Here is a 24,318-nt window from a genome sequence, read left to right as displayed (position 1 = left end):
CTTTGGAGCCTTTCCTGGAACTCACTCTGTAGCCCAGGCTGGCCTCGAACTGGCAGAGATCCGCCTGCCTCTGCCTCCCAAGTGTTGGGATTAAAGGCATGCACCACCACCACCCGGCTAGCCCACACAGTTTTTATGTGGATTCTTAGGATCTAAACGCCAGTCCTCATATTTGCATGGAAAGTGCTTTATCCACTGAGCTCACTATTTCTTTAGTCTCTTATGGTCATTACAGTGTTTTTCTTGTACATTTTGCTTTTGATGTTTATTACTGTAATCTGAGAGCGATATAAATGCTTTATATTTATCAGAAATAAATTATTTTACATTATAAACTTTTTTATAAGTGAAAAATAAAAACAATGTAAAATACACATAACCAATAAGTACATTCACTACATTAGAACATGTTCAATGCCATTAGTCCTCAGGAAGTGTAAGTCAAAACCATACTACCATTTTGTTTTGACTAGGATGTAATAATTCAAAGGGCAGGACAATAGTGTTGGCAAACATGCAGAGGTATTAAATGGCCATATGCTACTGGAGGGAGCACAGAACACAGTTCTGCAGAGAGCTAAACAGAGTTACTGTATGACCCAGCAGTTTATATGTAGGATAAATGAAAACATTATGGCCATACAAAATTTATATATGAATATTAAAAACACCATTGTTTGTGAGTGATATATGGATATGCAAAATATGATATATGGAATATTTACATGGCTATATACATGGAATATTATTCAGTCATACATAAGAATGAAGTACTGATGCAGGTTACAATATGGATGAATCTTAAAAACATTAAGTGAAAGTGAGACATGAATGATCATTTTAGATGATTTCCTTTATAAAAAAAAAAAAGGTCCAGAATAAATAATCATATAGAGGCATAAAACAGATCAGTTACTTAGGGAGAGCACATATGGGAAGATGGTTGGGGACAATAACTAAAGAGTATGGAGTATCTTTTTGTGGCAATGACAGTGCTCAGGAATTGTTTGTGGTGACCACTTTTCAACTCTGAACAAAAGAAAGGCCTTTATACTCTAAATGAGTGAACTTGTGGTGGGTGAATTCTATGTACAAAGCTGTTATCCCCTTCTCTCATGCTTCAAACTCTCCACAGTATTTAAAACAAATTTGAAGAGGGGGTCAACCTTAACGCCATAGGCTCTCCTGGTTCTCTTCTCTCCTGGTCTCTGGTCACTTGTATTGTGGAGCCCGATAGAGACACTGTCACTCACTGACAGTGGAGAGGGAGGCCAGGAGCAAGATGTGTATTCAGAGGCTTTCATTCAGTCACCCATCAATCATGCTTTTAGCTATTCGTCCATCCAGTGTGTGTCCCCGGCCCCGCCACATGCCAGGTCCTATGCAAGGCTCTGGGACAAAGCAATTAGAAAAGTGGGCCAGATCTCTATTGAAAAGACACACGCAGTCTACTTGGGACAACTGGAAAGTTCTCAGGCTCTTAGGATGCAGCTTGAGATGCTGGGCTAGGGAGCCTCCTGGGGAAGGCTGAGGAAGCTTCTGGAAGAAGTGTTATCTCAGTTTACTGCTGAAGGTGACATGGCTAGGCAGTGTTTAAGATCACTAAACGGTCAGACCAAGGCAGTTAGAGAGCGGGGTGAGGGCTGGTAATGTCAAACCCTGGGAAAGAAAGGCCCAGTGACCTTGTTAAGGACTCTGGGGCAAGAGGGAGTCCCTAAAAGCTTGGAGGCAGAGAGCTATTGTCCTCGAAACAGCGTACTGTTTTTGTTCTCCCAAACTGCGTTTAAATTAAATCTTTTGCTTCCACATTTTATAATTATTACTGTATACTTAATTACATCAGCAGTTTTGCTACATTGTGTATTTTTTCTTAAAATTGTTTTTATTTATTTGACAGTGTCACGTACATTTGACAATGTACAATGTCCTTTGGCCATATTCACTTCTCATTCCCCCCTGTATTCCCCTCCCATGCCCACTAGTGCGTAATTAAACCTCGAGAGCCTGTTTGGAGGTTCCAACAAGGGAGCACAGCTACTTGTATACCCTTGACCAAAGACAGAGCCTCCTCTATTGGGTAAGGTCATTCTCTTACACTGAGCACACAGCTTTGGGAGGGATGCCCATGGAGCAGTGAAGGAGGAAGGGGACACCAGCCTAGTCAGCCCTGATGATGAACTGGGTGACAGAGGTGGCTGCCAGATCGCCCTCACATCCTTGTGCATTCTATCTTTATTGTCGAGCATGGAGGTTGTTACTAGGTTTTGCTCCTCCAAACCCTTGACGGGCTTTAGTCCGCACACGCGACAGCAGCCACCTTTATTTCCCCGTGTACACGTCCCCTGCTCTCTCTTTGGTCGTCATTGCAGTGTGCCTTATACGTGCACTGTTTCACAAAGGTATTTCTAGGAGTGCATAGCAAAGCGGACTGAAAGTCTCGGGGCCCTAGCTTGTCTCCCATCATGCTTTCTAAACAACACTCTTTTCCCCATCACTAAGTAACATTTTTCATGATAAGAACTAACTAGCATTTAGTACTCCCTTCTGTCTTTTCCCATCTTCGGTCAAAGCATCGTTTCTTGAACACACCATTTGTGTAAATTCATTCCACAACTGGTCTAGTGGCTGAGCTGCTTTTTATCTTTTCAGCCTATCCTAAAGTAAGGAAACCACATGGAAACTCAGGAGGCTTTGGAGCAGGAAAGCCTTGGGACATGAACTACAACAAAAGCAAGCTTACATCACGTCAACACAACATTGCCAAGCTGCCCTACCCTGTGCTTTCATGTCAGAATTTAAAAATTTTACCATGAAAGTCATAGCTGTGGTGTTTTTGGTTTTTTTTTTTTTTGGTACCACCTTGGCACCATTTGGCCCATTAAGAGAATCCAGTTGGGAAAAGCAGTGGCCTTTGTGGCATTAGTGCTCTCCTCTGAAATACTGTCAAAAATCGACATGACATTTAAATATCCTCATCACTGTTGCACATTAAAGAGAAAGGCCCCTCATTTTGTGCAGCCCTATAAGTAATAATGCATATTTAGAGCACTTCGTCACTTACTGGAGCTGAGTGTGTTCATGTTTAACATGAGGGTTGACACTAGGGAGGTTTGAGCTGAAGGAGACCGTCTTGCCCAGTGATACATGGTGACATGAGATATTATATGGTATACTGGCATCAGCATGGTTTAAGGCTTGAATGCTGAAATACAACATTTCTTCTTTGAGATTTCTTTGCTGGAATATGAGAGCACAGGAGATTTTAAGAGAGTTAGGAAGTCTGTTGGGAAGCAAGTCAGGAGAACCAGGAATTAGCTTCTAACTTTATTCCTAATTATTTCACTGTATTCTGTAAGGCTCTGGGGAAAAACAGCATTTTGAGTTTTCTCATAAATTCCACATGGGTTGGCTGGACGGGAAGTGGCATCAGAAGGTATGGTGCACGCACAGAAAAGGGCATTCGTTCTTTTAGATTCTTCAAACTGGTGGCTAACACATGTCATCAATGCCCAGGGCCACCAATGCCAGGCAAGCTTGTTCAAAATGTGGGCAGTTTCTCCATGGCCATGGATCTCCTGTGGTATGGTGGAGCTTGCCCAGTGTGGATGCCCGACATTGATCCCTGATTGCACGCTGTCTTCTCTGACCTCTAAGGAGAGATGCTAAGCTGCCAAGTGAGCTGGTTGGTGTCTTGGTTTTGGAAATTCCTTTCAGTCTGGGCTTTTGATGGTTCTCTGACTTCTTCCTAAGAGAGGCTTAGCTCTCTATCTGGCATGGCCTCCAATGAAGCAACTCCCATAACCTCATCACAAGCAACCACCTGTTGAGTGGAGGGGATCCTCTGTGATGTTAGATTACCCTCCTCAAGTCATGGCTTATATTATCATGGGTTGGCAAGGAGAAAGCATCTCAGAAGCCAGAGAGAAAAAGACAGCATTCATATGCTTTCAGGTTTCGGCGTGGGATGTAGATGATGTAATGGCTGAAGGAGAACTGGAGCTAATTATGCAGTTGTAGAATGGGCCTACTTGTTAAATAAACCAATATTAACAGGTTATTCAAGGATGGGGAAGTTTGAGTGACAGTTGCAGGTGGTCCTGGAAAAAGATCTATTTATCTTCTTTCTTAAGAAGACGTATCGGCTGATTCTTAGTGAGAGACTCCATGAGATAAATTACAAGTAGTGCCTCCTTCCTGCCAGATGCAAGAGAGTTAGTATTGTGTGCATTGTATCTACAGCTTTTCAGACACCACATCTGGCATTTGTCAGGATGCTTTGTCTCAGAGGGCCTTCCTACCTTATAAATGTTATTTTCCAGGGTCAAACAGGCGGCTCCTGATGCATGAGCTGGCTGTGTAAACTAGATGATGCTTAGTACTTGCAGGTTGTATACTTGAGTCAGCATAAGGATAACTCTCTCTCACACACACAAATGCTGCTGTCATACAGCATTCTTCAAAAAAGCACACCAGATCATGTCTGACATCAATCAACTGGCTTCTCTCTTGCTATGACTTTGGGACCTAAGACCACAGATTCTGCACAGTAAAACCTGGTAGTGTTTGTTAAATCACTAAGTGAATGTCACTCTCACGCTTAAGATCTTTAGATAATGGTTGTGGTTTGGATCTTAAGTGTCTCTCTGAGACTATGTGCTAATGGCTTGTTCAGGAGACAATGGAACCTTCAGGAAGTGGGTCCTAGAGGACGTTAGGTCATTAAGGGGGTTCTTTGAAGGGGCTGTTGGAACCCTGGCTCCTGTCATTCTGCTTCTCTTTGCTTCCTGGCTTCTGTGAGGTGAGCATCTCCGCTCTGCTTCACATCTCTGTAGTGTTCCAGCATTCCACAAGCCCAGATGCCACACAGCCCAGCAACCATGAACTAAAACCTCCCAAATCTCGAGTAGTCACTGCCACAGAAAGATCACTAACTCAGATGCCTCCCCACTTTATCAGTCAAGGATATACATCAAACTTCTCAAAATGGCACAGAAGGCAGAGGCTTCATGGCTCAGTCTGTTATCCTCTGCAACTTCCTCTCCCACCACTTAGCTAGCTCTCCTGATCTCTCCCCAAAGACACACATTCAACCTGTATTAGAGCCGTCCTATACTACCCGTGGGTTCCCCAAACAGTGTGCTGTTCAGTACCCATGCTTCTATCTATCTGCACCTGGGTGTCATTTCTGAGTCCTTCTCTGTTGAGGCCAGCAGGTCCTCAATTCAGACTGATCGAGCCTGACTTCCTCCGTGTGGTCTCGGGGATCCCTCCTAGTGAAAGGAGGCCTTGTCTGCATCTGCTCCACTTCTGTTATCTTGGGTTTGCTAATTATCTCCTGAGAGTGGAGAGCTTGACTTAACGGACCAGGTCATCATTTTGAACATGCCCTCAATGCCCAACTCATTTTAGGGATTCAGAAAGAAAAAAAAAAAGCCTGTTCATTAACAAAGACCTTTTTTTTTCCTTCTGCAACAAGGCTTCCAAGAGGTTGTGTTATCCTCATTCCTGTAAATCAGCAACTGACGTGTATGTGTGTGTGTGTGTGTGTGTGTGTGAGTGCGCGCGCGCTTCAGGTGGAGGTGGAAGGGGAATAGATGAGATATAAGTCCAGCTGAGAAGTCAGAATCGTAGACTCTCACCTACCTCTGTGGAGACCCTTATTTTCGCAGTCCCTAGAGTAGAGCAGTTATTTTAACTTATTGTGAGAATTTAGAAAGGCAACATCAAAACAATACAACTCTGAAACCCCACAACCCAGCTAAGAATAAGTCTGACAAATCAGTAAAGGACGACATTTAGAGAGATAAAATGTATAATTTTTATTTCTTAGTTTATTATTTTAAAAACCATGAAAGATAGAGGAAGTTGTAAGAAGAGTTTGGGAAGCAAGCCTGAGAGATATCTGTTGGGGAGCAGAAGGCAAGACAGGGAAGCAGGAATGTAATCTCACTGGAGACCCCTGAGAAGAGTGTGGATCGACCGCGGGCTTATCTAAGAGACAACGAGGCTAGGTTATTGTCTCTCAGGTCTGCTTCTGAGGAATAAATTTTCATCTTACTTTGTGCTCAGCCTCACTGTACAGCTGTGCCAGAGTCTTGGGTACTCCTGACAGCAGCCACCAGTGCTGTGGGATGTTCTGTATGGCAAATGTGTTGCTGATTAGTCAATAAATAAAACACTGATTGGCCATTGGCTAGGCAGGAAGTGTAGGCGGGACAAGGAGGAGAATAAAGCTGGGAAGTGGAAGGCTGAGTCAGAGAGACACTGCCAGCCGCCACGATGACAAACAGCATGTGAAGATGCCGGTAAGCCACGAGCCATGTGGCAAGGTATAGATTTATAGAAATGGATTAATTTAAGCTGTAAGAACAGTTAGCAAGAAGCCTGCCACGGCCATACAGTTTGTAACCAATATAAGTCTCTGTGTTTACTTGGTCAGGTCTGAGTGCTGTGGGACTGGCAGGTGAGAGAGATTTGCCCTGACTGTGGGCCAGGCAGGAAAACTTTAGCTACACACCAGTGTCTTTAGATGAATGCTGAAGGGGTAGAGAGGCCTGTAGTGAGAGAATGTGCAACACCAGTTAAGAAGCCTCAAGTGCTTTCCTTGCATTTGCTCACAGGAACCAGACTCTGAATTTGCAATAATATGTGCACAACGTAAACCTACAAGATCAAGTTAGGTAGCTGGTTCTCAGCTGGGTGGAATTTAGCTTCCTCCCTTGGGGGATAGTTACCGAAGTCTGAAATCAGTTTTAGCTGTCACAAGTGGGTGCGTGAGAGTTCTACTGGTGTCTAGTGGTCAGGGACCTAACTATCCCTAAACTAATATCTAGTCTAAAATTTCAATAGCGCTGAGCGTCTCTGGGTTAGGTTTATTAAAAATTTCAGATAAGAACACAAAAGTTCAGAGACGTCAAATAGCTTCCTTAGGATTATAAACCCAGTGCATGGCCAGGATTGGAACTGGACTTCATCTATTTCCAAAGTCTATGCCTTCTAGAGACCAAGAAAGACCCTGAATCTCAGAGGCTTACTGAAAAACAGGACAACTTAAAACAAACAAACAAACAAACAAACAAATAAACATCCCCAGACTTTTATTGGCCATGCCTCCTAGTCCAGAACTTCAAAGGCCCTCGGAGTTGGCTGCAGCTGGCTAGAGCTGGCTGGTTGGAGCTGGTTGGAGCTGGCTGGAGCTGGCTGAAGCTGGCTGAAGCTGGCTGGAGCAGGTTGGAAGTGGAAGGAGGTGGGGAATGAGAATCTTTCCCCTCTTCCCCTGGACTCGCTTTCTCCTGGGCAAGTTGGGGCAGGTTCCCTGGGCACAAATCCCAGATTTGCATACCAGGACTGGCCAGATGCCCTTAGCTGGAAGCCCCAACTCCTTTGCAATGTACAAGGTTGCCCTTCTGCAGCCAAAGTTGGCTGGCAGTTCTTTGTGGAGTGGCAGCTCCCCACATTCCCCCAGGCTTGGGACGGTCTTCTGGCAAGCATGTGGAGTGAAGAGTTACAGGTGGTGCAGACATGGTTTGGAAGGAATCCCAGCTGGGGCAATACCAGGAGCCTTCTGATGGCTAACCAGATAACTGTGGCTGCTTACAGATTCCCAGGAACCTTTCCTACTCCAGGAAACTAGCTTCAAGGGTAACAAGGGCTTCTGAGAAGCTAGAAGAAGCTCAGAAAGGAAACTGTCTTTTTTTGTCTTCTTAGCTTGTAAATATTTTTGCAATAGCACTGAATTCTCCATTGCCACATTTTAAGATGAGGAATCGGCCTAGTAATGGGTGGAGAGCGCGGGGCTCACGACACAAAGAGCAGATACAAAGGGAAGGCTTGCTGCAGGTACTGATGGGTCTCTGAACTTAGCTGTTTGTTTTTTTGGGGGTGAGGGACACCTCATTTTTCTTTGGGCAAAGGCAAGGCATAGGCTCCTTTTGAGAGCTCTCAGCTCTGAAGTGTCACATCTTCTGGTTTCCAGACCCACATCTTGCCTCGGGGGAACTGACAGCCACCCCACATGCTCTTCCTGGTCTGTTTAATCAAACTTTCATTTGATGTTGGTTGAAATTTCACATGTGGACCAAATACAGAGAGATGAAGTGATTCCAGCAGCTTGAAGAGAAGGCAAGTATTAACCTTTGATATCAAATAAATTAAAACATAGGGTGTTGCAATAACCTGTTTCAGGGGACAATGAGTAGAGGCCAGTTCATTTGTTCATTCATTACTTCATTTTTTCACTAGTTTGGCAAGCAGTTACTAAGGACTTACCCTGCTTAGAGTTTCTCATAGGTGTTGTGGGGGTTATTAAGGGGAGTGTGGTGAAGCTTGAAATCTAATGAGGGAGAGAGGATAAGCTAGCCCACACTGCAGGATGTAAATACAACAGAAGTGGGCAAACTGGCGAACTGCAGAAACTCTTTCCCACCTCCAGGCTCTAGAATGATTCTGGCTTAGAGAAGAGGAAACAAATATGGCGTATATTTCTAAGAAAGTGAACTATGGTGGAGGAAGAGAAAACTAGTATTTTCTCAAGGGCTAGGTATGGAGAAAACATCCCAACCAAGCAGGCTTGGCTCTTAAATAACGTGTTCCTTCACCATCATCTTGTCCTGTCTTCCTATTGTCGTTTCTCTTCAGAAGAGCTAACTTTTTGTATTGTATATCAGTAGTCTCAAGACATAGCTTGTGGACCACTGCAGGTAAACAGTGTAAACAGTGACCGTTCCATATGTACAGAAATCAATGGTGCGCTTACTAATGATTACAGTGATTTGGTAATTTTTTTTATCAACTGATAATTGTGAAAAATTTGAGCCTAATCTAGCATTATATCCTAATTTTGTCCTCTCCCCCTCTTTCCTTCCTTCTTTCACTCCCCCCTTTTCTTTCTGTACTGAGGACTGAACTTGGGGTCCCAAGTGTGTTAGGGAAGTGTGTTTCCACTATGCTATGTCCCCAGCTCTTAACTGCGTTCTTTTCCGTAGTTTGTACTTACTCTTTGGCAAAACTGTCCCTCTGTGATCCACTGGAAGGAAAACAATGAGATGCTTTTCTACTCATAGGTATTCTGAGAACACTTTGTGACCCATTGCTGACCTCTGCCTTTCCACCATAGTATCAGCTACCTTATGGTAAAAACTATTTGTGTGTGTGTGTGTGTGTGTGTGTGTGTGTGTGTGTGTGTGTGTGTGTGTGTCTGTGTGTGCTCATATCTCAGTCTTGAGTTCATGAGTGAGTGAGTGACCTTCATCTTTTGCTGTAGTAGACTGGAACAAGGGAGAACTTTGGTCAACTATCACTGACTGTTTTCCAACTTTTGGAGGCTCATTTATAGTTCTCAACTTGAACTAACACTTGGTTTCATACATTCATTAACAAAAAAAGTATCCTTGATCTGACTGTCCTAGAGATTTTTTTATATAGGCTGTGGGACTCAGGCTCAATGTTCTGTTATTTCGTGAATGTGTGGAAGCCACAGAGCCCTTATATAGCCTTCTGCAGTTCTAAATTTTTCTTAAAGTTCACAAACAATGATCTGACAGGTGTTGCATTTTTATAAGCCCATTGTTTCATGCACTACTTCTTGATTATTCTTCTTCCTTTGACCACAGTCTCTAAACACTTGTTAAGTATCTGGGTTGGTGTTGCACTAGGTACTGGGGATGCAAAGATAAGACACGAACTTCCCACTTTCTAGAGACTAGAAATCTAGCAGGACAGTTAGAAGTGTGACTGTGAAACACAATATGGAATTATAGGTCTTATGTTGGGTATTTGTAGAGGAAACAAAGACATTCAGGGGTTGAACCCATTAGTTTCACGTCAAAAGCCAGAGGGTGTTCATAAAAGAGGTATTTCTTAGATTCAGGTGGAAATGTGAGTGGGGTTCCGTCAAGAGGAGAATACTGCTGCTGAGACTACTCGGACATGCATCACATCATGGCTGAGAGTATGTCACCACCACCATCATTATGACCACCACTACCATTACCATCACCACAGTTGTTATGATTATATTAACCTTTCATCATTGTGGCCAAAGTACCTTATAAAAAAAATCACTCTATGGGGGAAGGATTTATTTCTTCTCTCAATTCCAGAGTGCTTGGGTTGCGTTGACTTACTTCCATGTGTTTCAGAAGAACATCTTAGTGTAGGAACAAAGGGTAAAGGAGCATCTCACGGCGGACAGGAGACAGAATCAGTGTCACAAAGGGGATAAGGAAAGAGGGCCACACCCCAGGGAGCAACTCCTCCAACTAGGTCTTACCTGCTAAAGTTTCCAAAACCATCCAAAATGGTTCTATCAGCTGGAACCAAGCCCCCAAACAATAAGCCTGGGAGGGACTATTTCTATTGGGATAATAATAATGGTCATTCTACCACGCCCATCATCAGTACCCATTATAAACACCCTTTCCATCTCTGTCATCATCACCATCACCACTACGACTACCTTACTGCCAGGATCACTAACGCTCCTGTTGGCTGGCATGTGTCTGTTACTTGCCACGTACAGGCATAATACTGATGGAGGACTTCTTTGCCTGATATCATGTAATCTTTTCAACCTATAAAGCAGTCTCTCTTAGGGTTTCCAACTCAAAAGTCAAAAAATACAGGCATGGGGGCAAGAATTATTTGCCCTATTAGTGCCTCTAAGTAGGGGCAGGATTCCAACTCAAGTCTGCTTAGCCCGGAAAGCAAGCATTTCATTGGGTCTCTCAAGAGTCTTAAACATAAGGCCAGATGTTTAGCTTTATCATTTTGCTAAGTATTTCATTGCCTAGAATCTCTTTCTGTTCTTGGCAAACATTGCAAAATTTGTTTCTTGAGTTATTTATTAAAACGCTAAACCAGATTTGTCCTGGCTAGTGTTATGTCAACTTGACATAAACTTTTGGAAGAGGGAACCTCCACTGAGAAAGCATCTCCAGCAGACTGGCCTGTGGGCAAGCGTGAGGTGGGTGTGGGAACCTAGACAACTGTGGGTGGTGCCACCCCTGGGTAGATGGTCCTGGGGATACGTAAGGAAGTAGGCTGAGCAAGCCACGAGGAGCAAGTGGCACTCCTCCATAGCTTCTGTGTCGGTTCCTGTCTTCAGGTTCCTGAGCAGCTTGAGTCTCTGCCCTGACTTCCTTGATAACAGGTGGTGTGGGAGTTTGAGTAAGAATGGCTCCCACCCTCTGCCTCTTGCTCATTGCCTCAAGGGGTGAACTAGCCAGGGCAATGCTGGAGAGCTCACCCTGGTGATGAGGACAAGAGAGAGCTGGGGGGCTGACCAACTCCGCATCTAACTATCCAGGCCCAGAACTGGGGTTATACATTGGCCCACCCCAACATCCGTGCCATCAGTGATCTGGAACACAGAGGCAGTGGGGGTGGGCACACAAGGGTCAGTCCTGCAGACCCAGAGCTGCAAGGTTGCCACGACACAGGGCAACAACGGGATGTCCAGGAAGAGTCCCAGTGTGGCCCCAACAATGATGGTATAGCAGAGACCACGGGTCTCAAATCAGACCAATGATTCTTTGGGATGAACGCCTACATGTAAAAATATATGGATAAAGGAGTGTCTGTGTGACTCACTGTGTCACACTACAGCTTCCATGACAAGATTCTCCCTTTCTTCCTTTCTTCTCTTAAAATTTATTTTGTTTTATTTGGGGGGGGGGAGATGGGTGAGATCGAGAGACGTGATATGGAGATATGATGTGAAAGATACAAAGAATAAATAAAAAGAAAGTTTAAAAAAGTGGCCCCTATAGGCTCATACATTTGAATGCTTAGATATCAGGAAGTGGTATCTTTTTGAGGAGAATTAGGAGGTGTGGCCTTGTTGGAGTAGGCGTGGCCTTTTGGAGGAAGTGTGTCACTGGGGGTGGGCTTTAGGGTTTCATAAGCCCATGCTAGGCCTAGCCCCCATCTCCACCCCCCATTTGCAAGATGTAACGTTCAGCTACTGCTACAGTGCCGTGCCTGCTGCTGTGCTCCCCAACATGATGATAATGGACTAAAGCTCTGAACCTGTAAGCCAATCCCCAGTTAAATGCTCTCTTTTATAAGAGTTGCCTTGGTCATGGTGTTTCTTCACAGCCATAGAACAGTGACTAAGACAGATGGTGATGTGGAATGGTAAGCTGGTACATGAGCCCTTTCTCCTCCAAGTTGCTTTTGGCCATAGCGTTTTATCACAGCAATAGAAACCTTCAACGAGACAATATTATTTAAAGAACAAATCCCAGGACATCCCTGAGTAAGTAAGTACATTTTGACACAGTGAAATGTGTGATTGGGTTTGTTCTTGAGTAACAACAGCAGTTCCTGGGTTCTGTGACCCTGAGCTGACGCTGATGCTAGTCCACTCTTGTTTCTTTGTGTGAAAAACTAAGCTTCTCATAGAAGCCACTCGTAAGGTTACTGGATCTATCAAATATGCTAATATTCACAAAGTGCTTAACGTGGGCACTGGTCCTATGACCGCAGAGGCATAGAAATGTTAGCTATTCTATTCTTCCTGATCTCTGCCTTGGTCCACTTGATAACTTCCTACACCTGGAATAGTTAGGGAACTTGAGTTCATCATCTGCACTTTTCTGACCGCTTTCATGGAAGGCTGCTTGGTTGCTAACAAGGGGTTTTCTTTTGACCACTAAAATGCAACCATTTTCTCCATCAAACCATAGACATATGGCAGAAAACAGGGCCTCACCCAGCTGGTTGCCACGAGCTTGGTTCTCAGCAGCAGCAGCAGCAGCAGCTCCTGAGGTAGAGTAAGTAAGTCTCTTTTCTTCGAACAAACGCTTCTGCTAACTTTGTAAGGAACTCTGCCAGCTGGCTGAGCAGGTCGCAGGTCCTTTTGGAAAACAGAAAAGGAAAAGGAAAAATAAGCAAACAAACAAAACTCTTCCCTGCTCTCTTTTCCTGGATTGCTTTTCGGCTACAGCCTCAAATGCTCCCACTTTTCAGAGGCTCTGCTGCTCTCATGGCTTTCTCAGATGCTTGCCGGAGCATCTGTCCTGGTTACCCCTTACTCCTTCGCTGTAGGTCAAAGCGACTAGATATTCTGGTTTTGCAAGGACTGTCCCCAGTGACATGGCTCTAAGCCTTTCTTGGAGCCACCATGTGATGTAATGTGACCCTTCTTTTCTCCCTCAGCCTCACACAGACTGAAGGCATGGAGTGGTGGTTCTTGAAACATGTTTATAAGGGTTAACATCCATTTTCTCTCTCTCTCTCTCTCCTTTATTTGAATGGAGGCTATAATTAAAATGGAGAAGGCACAGGGTAGCTGGTAGTTGCAATCTTAAAACTCAGGAGATTCTGAGAAACCAAACTTCTATTGAAGGAGGGCAAGGTGGTTTGGAAAGGCATGAATGTCATTTATTTGAGCAAGCTGAAAATGAAGAATCCAGGAAGATCAAGTCTAAGTCAGTGTGGAAAAAGGAATCAACCAGGGGAAGTGCGGGACAGTGAAAGTACTATGAAACAGAAAGCTCCAGCTTTGACCTTCAGTACAAAACCCTGAGCAAATGCCAGAATAGACCTCCATTGATTATTTTCTATTACACTTTCTATATTTTGAAGGTATTATGAAGCAATGGAACGCTAGTATAGAATTCCTGGCTTAGAAAGGACAGCGGAAACCACTTGGTCTGACGATTCCCAAATAAGACTATTTTGAGACCTGAGTGCGGGTGAGGGTGGGGTTCCGTCTCACCTATATTCATTATAATGACATGTACAGGCGACAATGGAAATTAGTAAATCTTTCTTGACTAGGTGTCTTTCCAGCTGTGATGGGTAATCTTCAGGGTCAACCCGATTGGATCTGGAATCAACTAAGAGACATAGCTCTGGGTAGGTCTGTGAGGGAATTTTCTGGAAGGATTAGCTGAGCGGGGAAGAGCTTTCTTCAGAGTGGGAAGCACTTTCTGACAGTGGCCCACATATCAAGAGATCTGAGGGGAAAACAGTGATGCTTTGGCCTGCCTACCTTAGTTCCTTGTTGTTAAGGACATCTACTCTGTTGTTGTTACTGATGCTGACATTGTTTGCTGACTCCAGTCTTCTAAGGTGGTGTAAAGCTCCCCGGGAACCTCCCAGGCCTTCTGTGCCAGGTTATGACTGTTGAGATATCCAGCCTCTAGGATGCGGAGAGCCACTGTGGGATGACTCAGCCTGTACTGGGTAAGTCGATCTAGTAAATACCCTTTGTAATACGTATTCAGTTCTGCTCCTCCAGAGCCCTGACCGACACTTCAGCATGGCTGCCTACAATTAGAATAAAACAAACTGTGGTGTGGAAAAGTACTTGTCAGTCACTGTTAAGTGACTTATCTGCCTTTGAGATGGGATAGTTGAAATGGTTCAGTTACAGGCAAAGTTAACACCTAATAGTTTGATATCTTTCTTTCTTTCTTTCTTTCTTTCTTTCTTTCTTTCTTTCTTTCTTTCTTTCTTTCTTTCTTTCTCTCTCTCTCTCTCTCTCTCTCTCTCTCTCTCTCTCTCTCTCTCTCTCTCTCCCCCTCTCCCTCCCTCCCTCCCTCTCTCCCTCTCTCTCTCTCTCTCTCTCTCTCTCTCTCTCTTCCTTTCACCCTCCACCCCCTGTGTGGTTGGGGTGAGGTTGAAGGAGACATCTGGCTTAGCCCAGATATACATGATCATCAGAAGCTAATAAAATGCTGATTTAACTGGTAGCCATCTTGTAACTTCTGATACCTTCTCTTGGGCTGAACTCTTTGGTTCCCAACTCATAAGGGAGAAAAAGAATCACATCCTAATTATGATAACAGGGATACGTTTATATGGAAGCTAATTGCATTGAGTGAATTCTATATGGCAGATTAATTCCTGTCATTCTCTTTTTCTCTCATAGTATGTGTGTATGTGTAAATACAATTATTTATCCGATGATTTATAATGTTGAATTTTCTAACACCCTGTGAAGCTGAAACTATTATCTTTATTTTACAAATGAAGAAATCAAGTCATGGCAATACTGAATGACTTGGCTATGGTTGTACAAGCCCAAGTTCCATGGGATTATATTTTTAAAACACTCACACCTCAGTTCATAAATACATAAATAGATAAACTAGGACTGCAAGAAGGCAGGGTGGTTTTCCCCAGTGGAGATGAGACTGAAGCACATGTATCTCCTGTCTTTGTTGGATGGGAGTTAAAATGTGTGATTTAACTTTTTAAAAAATGCGTGTGTATGTGTTCAGTGTGTGTGTGTGTGTGTGTGTGTGTTCATGTGTGAGTGACATGCACATAGAGACCTGAGGTTGTTGGCTTCCTCAATCTCTCTCCACATTAGATTTTTCTAGATAGGTACTCTCTCTGAACCTGGAGCTCACCAGTTTGCTAGACTGACTGACCAGTAAGCGCCAGGGATCCTGTTGTCCTGCTTACAAGGGACAAAGTGCTGGGGATTAGGGGAGCAGATTGCCACACCTGAATTGTTTCATTGTGTTGTAGATCTGAAGTAGAATCCTCATGCTGGTGCAGCAGGTACTTTACAAGCAAACCATCTCCTCAGATCCCAAACGGGGGGAGGTGGGGTTCTAAGCTCTGCAGTTAAGTAAACATAAGATTTAGGTGTCATCTTAAGTCTATTTAAATTTCATATTTCAAAAATAGGCATAGTTTTCTAGAAACTGACTTTGAATGCACCAAGCTGTCACCACTTGAGGGAAGTGATAAGAAAACAGGTATTAAGGTGCCACAGAAAGAGCATCCTCAGCATGGGTTCCATATGCCACCACATGCTGCTTTTGGTCTCCAATCCCCCTCATAAACCTAACTCGCAACAGAAAATAATTAAGGTTAGCGAAGGGAAGTGTAAAACAGAACGCAATGAACCATGTAGATGGGACACAACACTAAGGAACTCCTAACCATCTTCCATTCATTGTTGAAATTAGTAATTATTCTATAGTTGGATATCATGAGGGCCCAGACATCATCAATGAGATTGTCCTTTTTTTCTTTCTTGAGTTTAGCTTCACGATCCTTGCAATTTGTGCCTAATAATTATTATATATATGCAAATTATAAAAAGTAAACAGCTTTTTTTTTGAAGCATATTCTTTACTATGTAAAATTTCCCCCTTAAGTATAGGATTTAAAACATAACCATTGGGGCTGGAGAGATGGCCCAGAGGTTAAGAGCACTGACTGTTCTCCCAGAGGACCCAGGTTCAATTCCCAGCACCCACATGGCAGCTCAAAACTGTCTGTAACTCCCATTCCAGGGGATAACATTCGTGGCAAAATACCAAAGAAAAAAATTAATTAAAAACAAACAAACAAACGAAAAACCATAACCATTGACAAAGATGCATGTTCCCCACAGATCTACTGTCAACATGTTGATCTATAGATTCAGTAAAAGAACAACCAATGGAGAGAGAGCAGGTATCTTAGGTTTCTTTTTTCATGACCATGACCAAAAGCAACTTGAGGATAAAAGGGATTTTTTTCATCTCTTACTTCCAGGCAATAGTTTGTCATGGAGGAAAGGTAGGCAGGAAACAGAGGCAGAAACTGAAACAAAGACCATGGAGGATGGCTGCGTAGTGGCTTGCTCCCTGGCTCACTCAGTCGGCTTTCTTATATATCCCAGGACCATCTGCTTAGGGATGGCACAATCCACAATCCACTGGGCCCTCCCGAATCAGTTTTTAATCAAGAAAATGCCCTACATACTTGCCTATAGTCAATTTATGTGGAAGCATTTTTCTTTTTTTTTCTTTTTTAACTGCTCAGAAATCTTTATTCACTAATGGGGTGATACTTCCCTTCCCAAGCTGCTGCCTCTCCCATTCAGGGCTTCACTGAGCTCAGTATCATCTATCCTGTTATAGGAGAAGGACCTCATCCCTCTTGGGGGTTGCTGGTCTTTGTTGTCAGGAACAAGGTGGGGAGGGACACTGGCCATCAGCACTTAGAGCTCCATGATATTTCCCAGCTGGGGATGCAGGGTAGAAGGGACTGGGGGTATCCCCCAGCCTCAGCAGCCTGAGGGCCTCAGGGATCAGGCTCCCAGGATAGCGCCAGAGAAGCAGCTCTGGGCAAGGGCTCCTGAGTAGTGGCAGGGCTTGGGGAAAAGTCACAGGGGGACTGCAGTAGGGGTGGTCATTATGTAGGCTGAGTCGGGAGAAGTGGGTGGCCATGTTCTCGTCAGACAGAAACTGCTTGTGCAAGGGTTCCCTGGCGTCCAGGCCGCAAGTCACCCCAGTGGTGGCCCGTGGGTCCCGACTCGGGGGGGCCTCGTTCCAGGGGCTGTTGTTGGATCATTACGGTTCGGGGTCCTGCAGATAGAGGGGTGGGTGGAAGCATTTTTCAAAAGAGGCTCCTCTTCCCAGATAACTCTAGCTCGCATAAAGTTGACGAAAAAAGCAACTGGTACCACTGAGAACTATTCAATAGGTTGTTTTTGGTGTTTTTTTTTTTTTTTTTTTTTTTTTTTTTTTTTTTTTTTTTTTTTTGGTTTTTTCTCTTCTGTTCGTAGGAATCTTGACAACATCTGTCAGAGATTTCAAAGGCATTGTTTTCCGAGTTTAAAAAATTTATAACTTTCCATCCAATTAACTGGCCATCCTCAAACATCATGGATCATCAAACATATGCTACTTCTTTGATGATAATTTCTTTGTCTCAATTACTTCTCAAGGGCTTTGCCTTCACTTAAAAGTCTGTGAAATGATTATTTTTGTTGTATGTTGATGGCCCTGTTTCCATGACTACGTTCAAGGATCTTTCAAGTTAGGATGTTGCTTTTCAGTGTTGTTACTCCAATTGCTAGCAAAGGTACCTAACTCATACCATTTGCTGAGTGATTGCCGATTGAATCAATTAGTTTATGGTATTCTATGCTCATTCATTTATTTAGAGACAAGGTCTGATGATTCCTAGGATAGCCTCAAACTCCATACATAGCCAAAGATGACCTTGGATTTCTGATCCCTTAGCCTTCACCCTCCAAGTGCTGAGACCACAGATGTATGTTACCACACTTGGTTTGTGCAGTGTTGAGGGACTGACTCAGGACCTTCTATGTGCTAGACAAGCATTCTTGCAACTGAGCCACATCCCCAAGGCTCTTTCCACTCCCTGAGGGCTTGTGGACTGTGGTGAGAACCTAAGCCTCTGGCATACACCCAGTCTGCATTGTGTAACTTCCTGTTAAGGACATACCATCTCCTTGCCCCAACAGGAGCTGGATTTGACCTCCTGTTTTGACCACCTGTTACTCCCACTCCATGTAGAGCCTTAGTAAGAGAGTTTGTGCTGACAAGGGACTATTCTTTCTAAATTTCCTCAAAAGGACATTCAGCTGGTGTTTAGAGATGGATTGTGTTAAAGCCTAGTCTCTGGGCTCTAGATACCCTAGGAAAAACTCACACTTATTTTGGCTCCAAAGACTGAATTATTTATCTGAGCAGAGTTTTGGGGACACTCTGGGATGGGGGGATTTTTTCTGTTTTTAGGGTCAGAAACCTTTGAATTGAAGTTTGAAGTGGTTAGGTAGGGTTTCTAGTTCTTGACTCTTGACAACGCAGATCATGTGACAGATGAAATGGGCTCTGCTTTTCCTACTAAGTTCCCTGGAGACTAAATGAAATATCAAACTACAGAGAGATTCAACATGTCACCACAAAGCACAGTATCTACCTACCTATCTATCTATCTATCTATCTATCTATCTATCTATCTATCTATCTATGTATCTATTCATTTTATATAAATATAGAGTCTTCTTTTAGCTATCCTTTCTCATAGTAAGAAAATCCCCTCTATGTGCAGTTTTTCAAAAGGAAGAACACACACACACACACACACACACACACACACAAAACAAAAGCCCAATTTTATGAATGTATGTCGAGTAATGTGTCTTTTATTTATAGATTTATTTATAGTTAATATAATTTTAAAACCCCCTGACTGGAATGAATAAGATTGATTTTCTAGCCGGGCAGTGGTGGCACATACCTTTATTCCCAGCACTTGGGAGGCAGAGGCAGGCAGATCTCTGTGAGTTCGAGGCCAGCCTGGTCTACAGAGTGAGATCCAGGACAGCAAGGGCTACACAGAGAAACCCTGTCTACAACAACAACAACAATAAAGAAACAAAAAACACAAAAAATTGATTTTCTAATATTAAGCCAATATTGAATTCTTAGAATAAAGCCAACTTTATTCTATATATTCTCCTTCCTGTGTGTTTGCTGATATACTGGTTTTCTTTCTAAAGTCTCCTTTATTCATCTGTTCCTCCAATGTCTGAGGCCACCGTCTTCCTCCTCTGTTTACAGTATTCATTTAGGCATCTTCGACACCACTGGCTTGCTGGTCATGATGCCTTAGTTTGTACTTTCCTTGAAATGCCCTTATTCTCTGTCAGTTTTAAAACTAACTTCACTGGGTATTGTCACAGTCTTGGTTGACAGTTACCCACTTATCCCCTTCAGGCTTACCCAGCTTTTAGGGTTGTGGATGAGGTATCTGGTGTTACTCTGATGGGTTTGCCTTTGTGGGTGGTGCCTTTCCCTGACAGCTTTAGATTGTTTCCTTATTTTGTATTTTTGGTATTTTGAGTATGTGGAGAGGTTTTTATTTGGTCATGTGTATTTGGGGTCCTGTGCTGTTTAGGTTTGTTTGTTTGTTGGTTGTTTTTTTTTTTGCCAACTTGACACAAGCTAGAGACATGTGAGAACAGGAAACCTCAACTGAGGAATTTCCATCATGAGATTGGTCTCTTGGCACAGCTGTATGGCATTTTCTTGTCTGGTAATTGATAGAGGAGGGCCTGACCTACTGTGGGCAATGCCACCCCTGGACTAGTGGTCCTGGGCTGTAGAAGAAAGGTAGCTGAATGTGAGCCTGAAAGCGAGCCAATAAGAAGTACTCCCCCACGGTCTCTGCTTTAGTTCATTCTTGCCTCCGGGTTGCTGCTGCCTTGGGCTCCTGCCCTGGTATCCCTTGATGGTGGACTGGAAAGTGTAAGACGAAAAGCTCCCCAGTTGGTTTTGGTTAGTGTGGTCTCGCAGTAACAGGACAGGAATTGGTATCCGGAACGTGAGATGTGACTGTGGTGGATCTGACCCTAATGCTTTTTGGGGAGGACCACGGAAACTGTGGGAACAGGCTGGAAATGCTCAGGAAGAAATGAGGTGTTGTGGGAACTTGGACAGCAATGCAAAGAGCTATGTAGACATGGGAGGCCTTACAAAATTTAAGAAGGAAGTTTGGGGGTCCCTCAGAGACTCTCTTGGGACTGTTCCTGTGATGTACTTTAATAAAGGAATCACGGAAGTGATAGCTCTGCTTTATTAGGACTGAGAAATCAGCCGTGATTAAACAAGAGACCAGCATCATTGGGGTGAAGTCCTTTTTTGGGGGGGGAGTAAAAGTCAATAAAAAGAGACAAAGAGAAAGAGAGGAGGAGGGAGCAGGAAGAGGAGATGAGCAGTAAGGGGAGTCAAGAGTCCCATGGCTGGGACACGTAAGTGTCCACCTTGCTGATGGCAGTGAGGAGTAAATGGAATAATAACTATTATGGCTTATTTAAATTATTTAACAAATTAAATGTTTGTCCACCTTTTGATTTTCCTGCAAAACTAAGGGCCTGGGGCTGTTCCTAATTTACCTTGATTGATCCTATTTGAGCTTTTGATCACTTACGATAATCTTTTGCTGGTCTCATATTTACTCTTCCCCATCCCTTTGCCACCGCCGTATTGACTTTGCCGTTAGTTTCATGAGCTACTTGGGAACTGCTGATGCATCCTTGATCCTCTGAGGCTCTGTATAAAATAATAGATGAAGAATTATTTTAAAGGTGATGAGCCAATTGAAAGTCTTTCTTTGGTCATAAGGGTGGGTAGAGAGTGCTTTGACTCAGTAGAGCTAATGGACTGGACCATCTTTGAATTGTGTGAAATCTGAGATAGAATTACCAGACGATCTTGCTTCATGGAGTGGGTGTGTCCAACACTCAGCTTCTCAAATTGAGTGGTATCCAGGTGGATGTGTAACCATCTTTGACAACTCATTAGAATTTAATTTGTTACAGTATTTTTCCTTTCTAGGTCATTTAGGGAGAAGACATTGGTCTAATTTTCTAAGTAAAAGAAGATGAAAATTTAAACAAATCAAATGCACAGATGAAATCCAGTCACTGAAATGTTGCTTAGAGTTTAAAGAGGACAGATCTGCATGGATCTGAGGACTGGCCATGGACTTGAGGCTGATGGGTACCAGTGTGTGTCCACTGAACTTTTTATCAGTCTCCATTTCTCAAAGTAAACCTTTTCATGTGAATGTCCCATTGTGTCAAGCTTTACTTCCAAAGTCCATATCGGGGAAATATACAGTATTGAAGACATTTTGTTAGAAGCCCATTCTCCATCTTAACCTTTTACCATACCCAATTCTGAATTTTACATCCTGGACAATGCAATTTTGACTGCCCTACTCAGAACACCGAATCTACGTCTAATTATAACCAAGAATCTCAAGACATTTGAACAGAAAGGCCAGCGCCAGTCTTTGTGGTTTTAAGAATGGCTTGCTATTCTTTGAAAACACAGTGCACAGCTGGACCCTGCCAGTTCCCAGGGTCCTTGGTGATTATGCCTGGAGAAAGGCTATGCAAAGAGCAAGGTTCTGAATCGATTCCTTTCCCCATAATCACTTTTACACATTGAACCTCTTCAATGTCACCCTGACAGCAATGACACCCTCTCGCATCACCCTGGCTACCCGCCGGGTCTGTTGAGGAGCCTGACAGACAGCTGGAACACGAGGCCCTGACCCTACGGACTCAGGTTTCAGTGTCGCTGCTTCTCGAACCCGCTACAGGGAACTGGAGGAGCTCTGTGTGTGTCATAGCATTTTCACATCGGTGGGTCTAGTCTTGTTGATACATTCCCCACTCTGTTCAGGACCACTAAATGCTGAAACGTAGATGCATACCAAAAGAAGTCAATTCATTGTGTTCTAAAAACAAGACAAAAATATAGTGCACATGAAGTGACTCATATTTCTTGAACAGACACTTTGAATTATCACTTTGACGGGGATTATCTTAAATGAGATCTATGAGATTCAAAACTATTATGAATGTAGTTGCATTTTTTAAAAAAATATTTATCTCTCCACCCAATAGCCTCAGAAAGGAACTACTAATTTTTAGTGGCTCAAGAAAGAGATCATTGGAAAAAGAGGCAATTTTTTCCCCCAAGTCAAAGATGAAGCCAAACCCAGAATTCTTCGTTAACATTCCTCAGTGCCTAATATAGTGCTGGGTATGTAGGTGGTAATTAGAAAATATGTTTAGAACACGAATGGAAGATTCCTGTGTATCAGAATCTTCAGGGCTAGTCTCACCACCCTAAGGGGAAGTGGGTGAGGCAACAGAGGCAGAGAAGAGAGAGGTCAGAAGAGCAGATTGCTCTGCAAGCCCTCCCTTTGCCTTTTATATGACCCCAGTAGACATTCTTAACCATTGTGTCCTAGTGTATCACTATGAAGGGGGAATTATGACCCCTTTATTATTCATAAGGATTTATAAAAACCGTATGTAAAGTAGTTGGTCTTTACTTACCTCTTATGAAGTGGGAGCCTCTGTTATTATTGGGTATAGCAGAATGATGGTGTTAATTTCAGGAAAATTATTAGGGAAACGCTGCTCTGAGCTAATTCCCTTTTAAATCCTTGTAGCAGGGTCTGGCTTTACCCCAAGTTTCTGGACCAGGCGGCCCAAGCTTGTCCCTCTTCTGAAATCCCCATAGACCCCAAGTTCTGCTGACCCCAAAGTGCCTTAGTCATAGGGGAATTAATGGGACTTTTGGCCAAAAACATCAAATGGAGATCTTCCAAGGACAGAACATTCTGGAACCCACAATGTTTTATATCTTCTTCTCATAGAGGCTGGGGTCAAAGCAAAGCCAGAGGGTAAGTTGTCTAAGGATACCTCGAGTCAAAGACATTTAAGAGCTTTTAAAGATGTTGTGTGTTGAAAATAATACATGTGGGCATCAAATTTAGATTTCTTTTGGCAAACTCACAAACCTTGCTTGCAGTATAGTTAATTTCAAAAAAAAAGGAAAAGAAAAAATTCAGCAAGTTAAAAAAAACCAAGCTTTTAAAATTTCACTTTAGTGATTTTAATATTTTGTTATTATTTTTAATTTTACAAGGTATGGCTCCAGTGAGAATCATTCATTGTCTCCTTTAAAATTTGATTATTCTGCTTGCAAGTACAGGTTTTGAAATACTGAGGCTCATATAATGAGTAAAAACATTTTCTGTTGAATCCCTGGGGCTGGGGTGGAATATTTTCCTGGATTATTTTGGTTAGAGGGCAAACACTTATTTAATTCACCCTCAAATCAGCAGAAGTTAGCGTAGTGGCTGACTAGGGAAGGGGATGGGTGACTGTCTCGAATAAAAACAGGAACAAACCATGAAGTGCAGATGTCGTTTGAGGGACTCACTGCACAAAGCCAGAGGTCCTCTGATTTGGTCTCAGTCCTGTCGCTAATTTGCTGTGTGACCTCGACAGTCACTTAGCAGTTGAAGCGAGGTCTCGTCAGGCAGACTGTGGTAGACTTCCCTTACGGAGTGTTCTGATTGCTTCAAAAGACTGGGGTGTGGGGCAAATGAGACAGGGAAGGGGTTTTATGTGTATAAATGATTCTTTATATGATACAAATGTTAAAAATGGAAAACTTGGTGATTCTTTAAACTTTTAGCCAGGATACATACTGGTTTCTGAGAAGGCAACCAAGCCGAAAGTAGTAAGGAACCGGATTACATTCTCAAGTAAGCTATGCTGTGTGTTGACATAGGTCATTCTATCATTTTCTGAGCAATTACTATTAGTCGGCTGGTATGCAGCCAGGTTACATTATTATCAGCATTATTATTTTTCTTGTGCTGTGGATTGAAATCAGGGCATTCACTGCTCACATATTACCACTTAGCTGTATTCCCAGCCTGTCACAATGCATTAAATCACTACAGCAACCATGCTAACATGAATCACTACCACCACCATCACCATCACCACCACCACCACCACCACCATTACCACCACCACCACCACCACCACCACCACCACCACCACCACCATCACCATCATTCTACTATACTTGTTATTTATTTGTGGGTGTGTGTTGGGGGAAGGTAAGCATTGCATAGTACCCATGCACAGGCCAAAGGACAGCTTGTGAATTTGTGGGAGTCAGCTCTTTCCTTCCAGCCTGTGGGTTCCTGGGATAGAGCTCAGGTTTTGAGGCTTTG

The 24,318-nt window shown here is 43.2% G+C and overlaps 1 pseudogene; it reads right to left on the bottom strand.

The window, feature by feature from the left end:
* Nucleotides 1-16,881: 16,881 nt before the first annotated feature.
* LOC128125452 (host cell factor C1 regulator 1-like) lies at nucleotides 16,882-17,304 on the bottom strand (annotated as a pseudogene).
* Nucleotides 17,305-24,318: the final 7,014 nt, after the last annotated feature.

Source organism: Peromyscus californicus, unplaced genomic scaffold (genome assembly GCF_007827085.1).
Source record: "Peromyscus californicus insignis strain IS unplaced genomic scaffold, ASM782708v3 Scaffold_4__1_contigs__length_199733344, whole genome shotgun sequence".
NCBI classification, from domain to species: Eukaryota; Metazoa; Chordata; class Mammalia; order Rodentia; family Cricetidae; genus Peromyscus; species Peromyscus californicus.
This window is presented reverse-complemented; position numbering and strand designations above follow the sequence as displayed.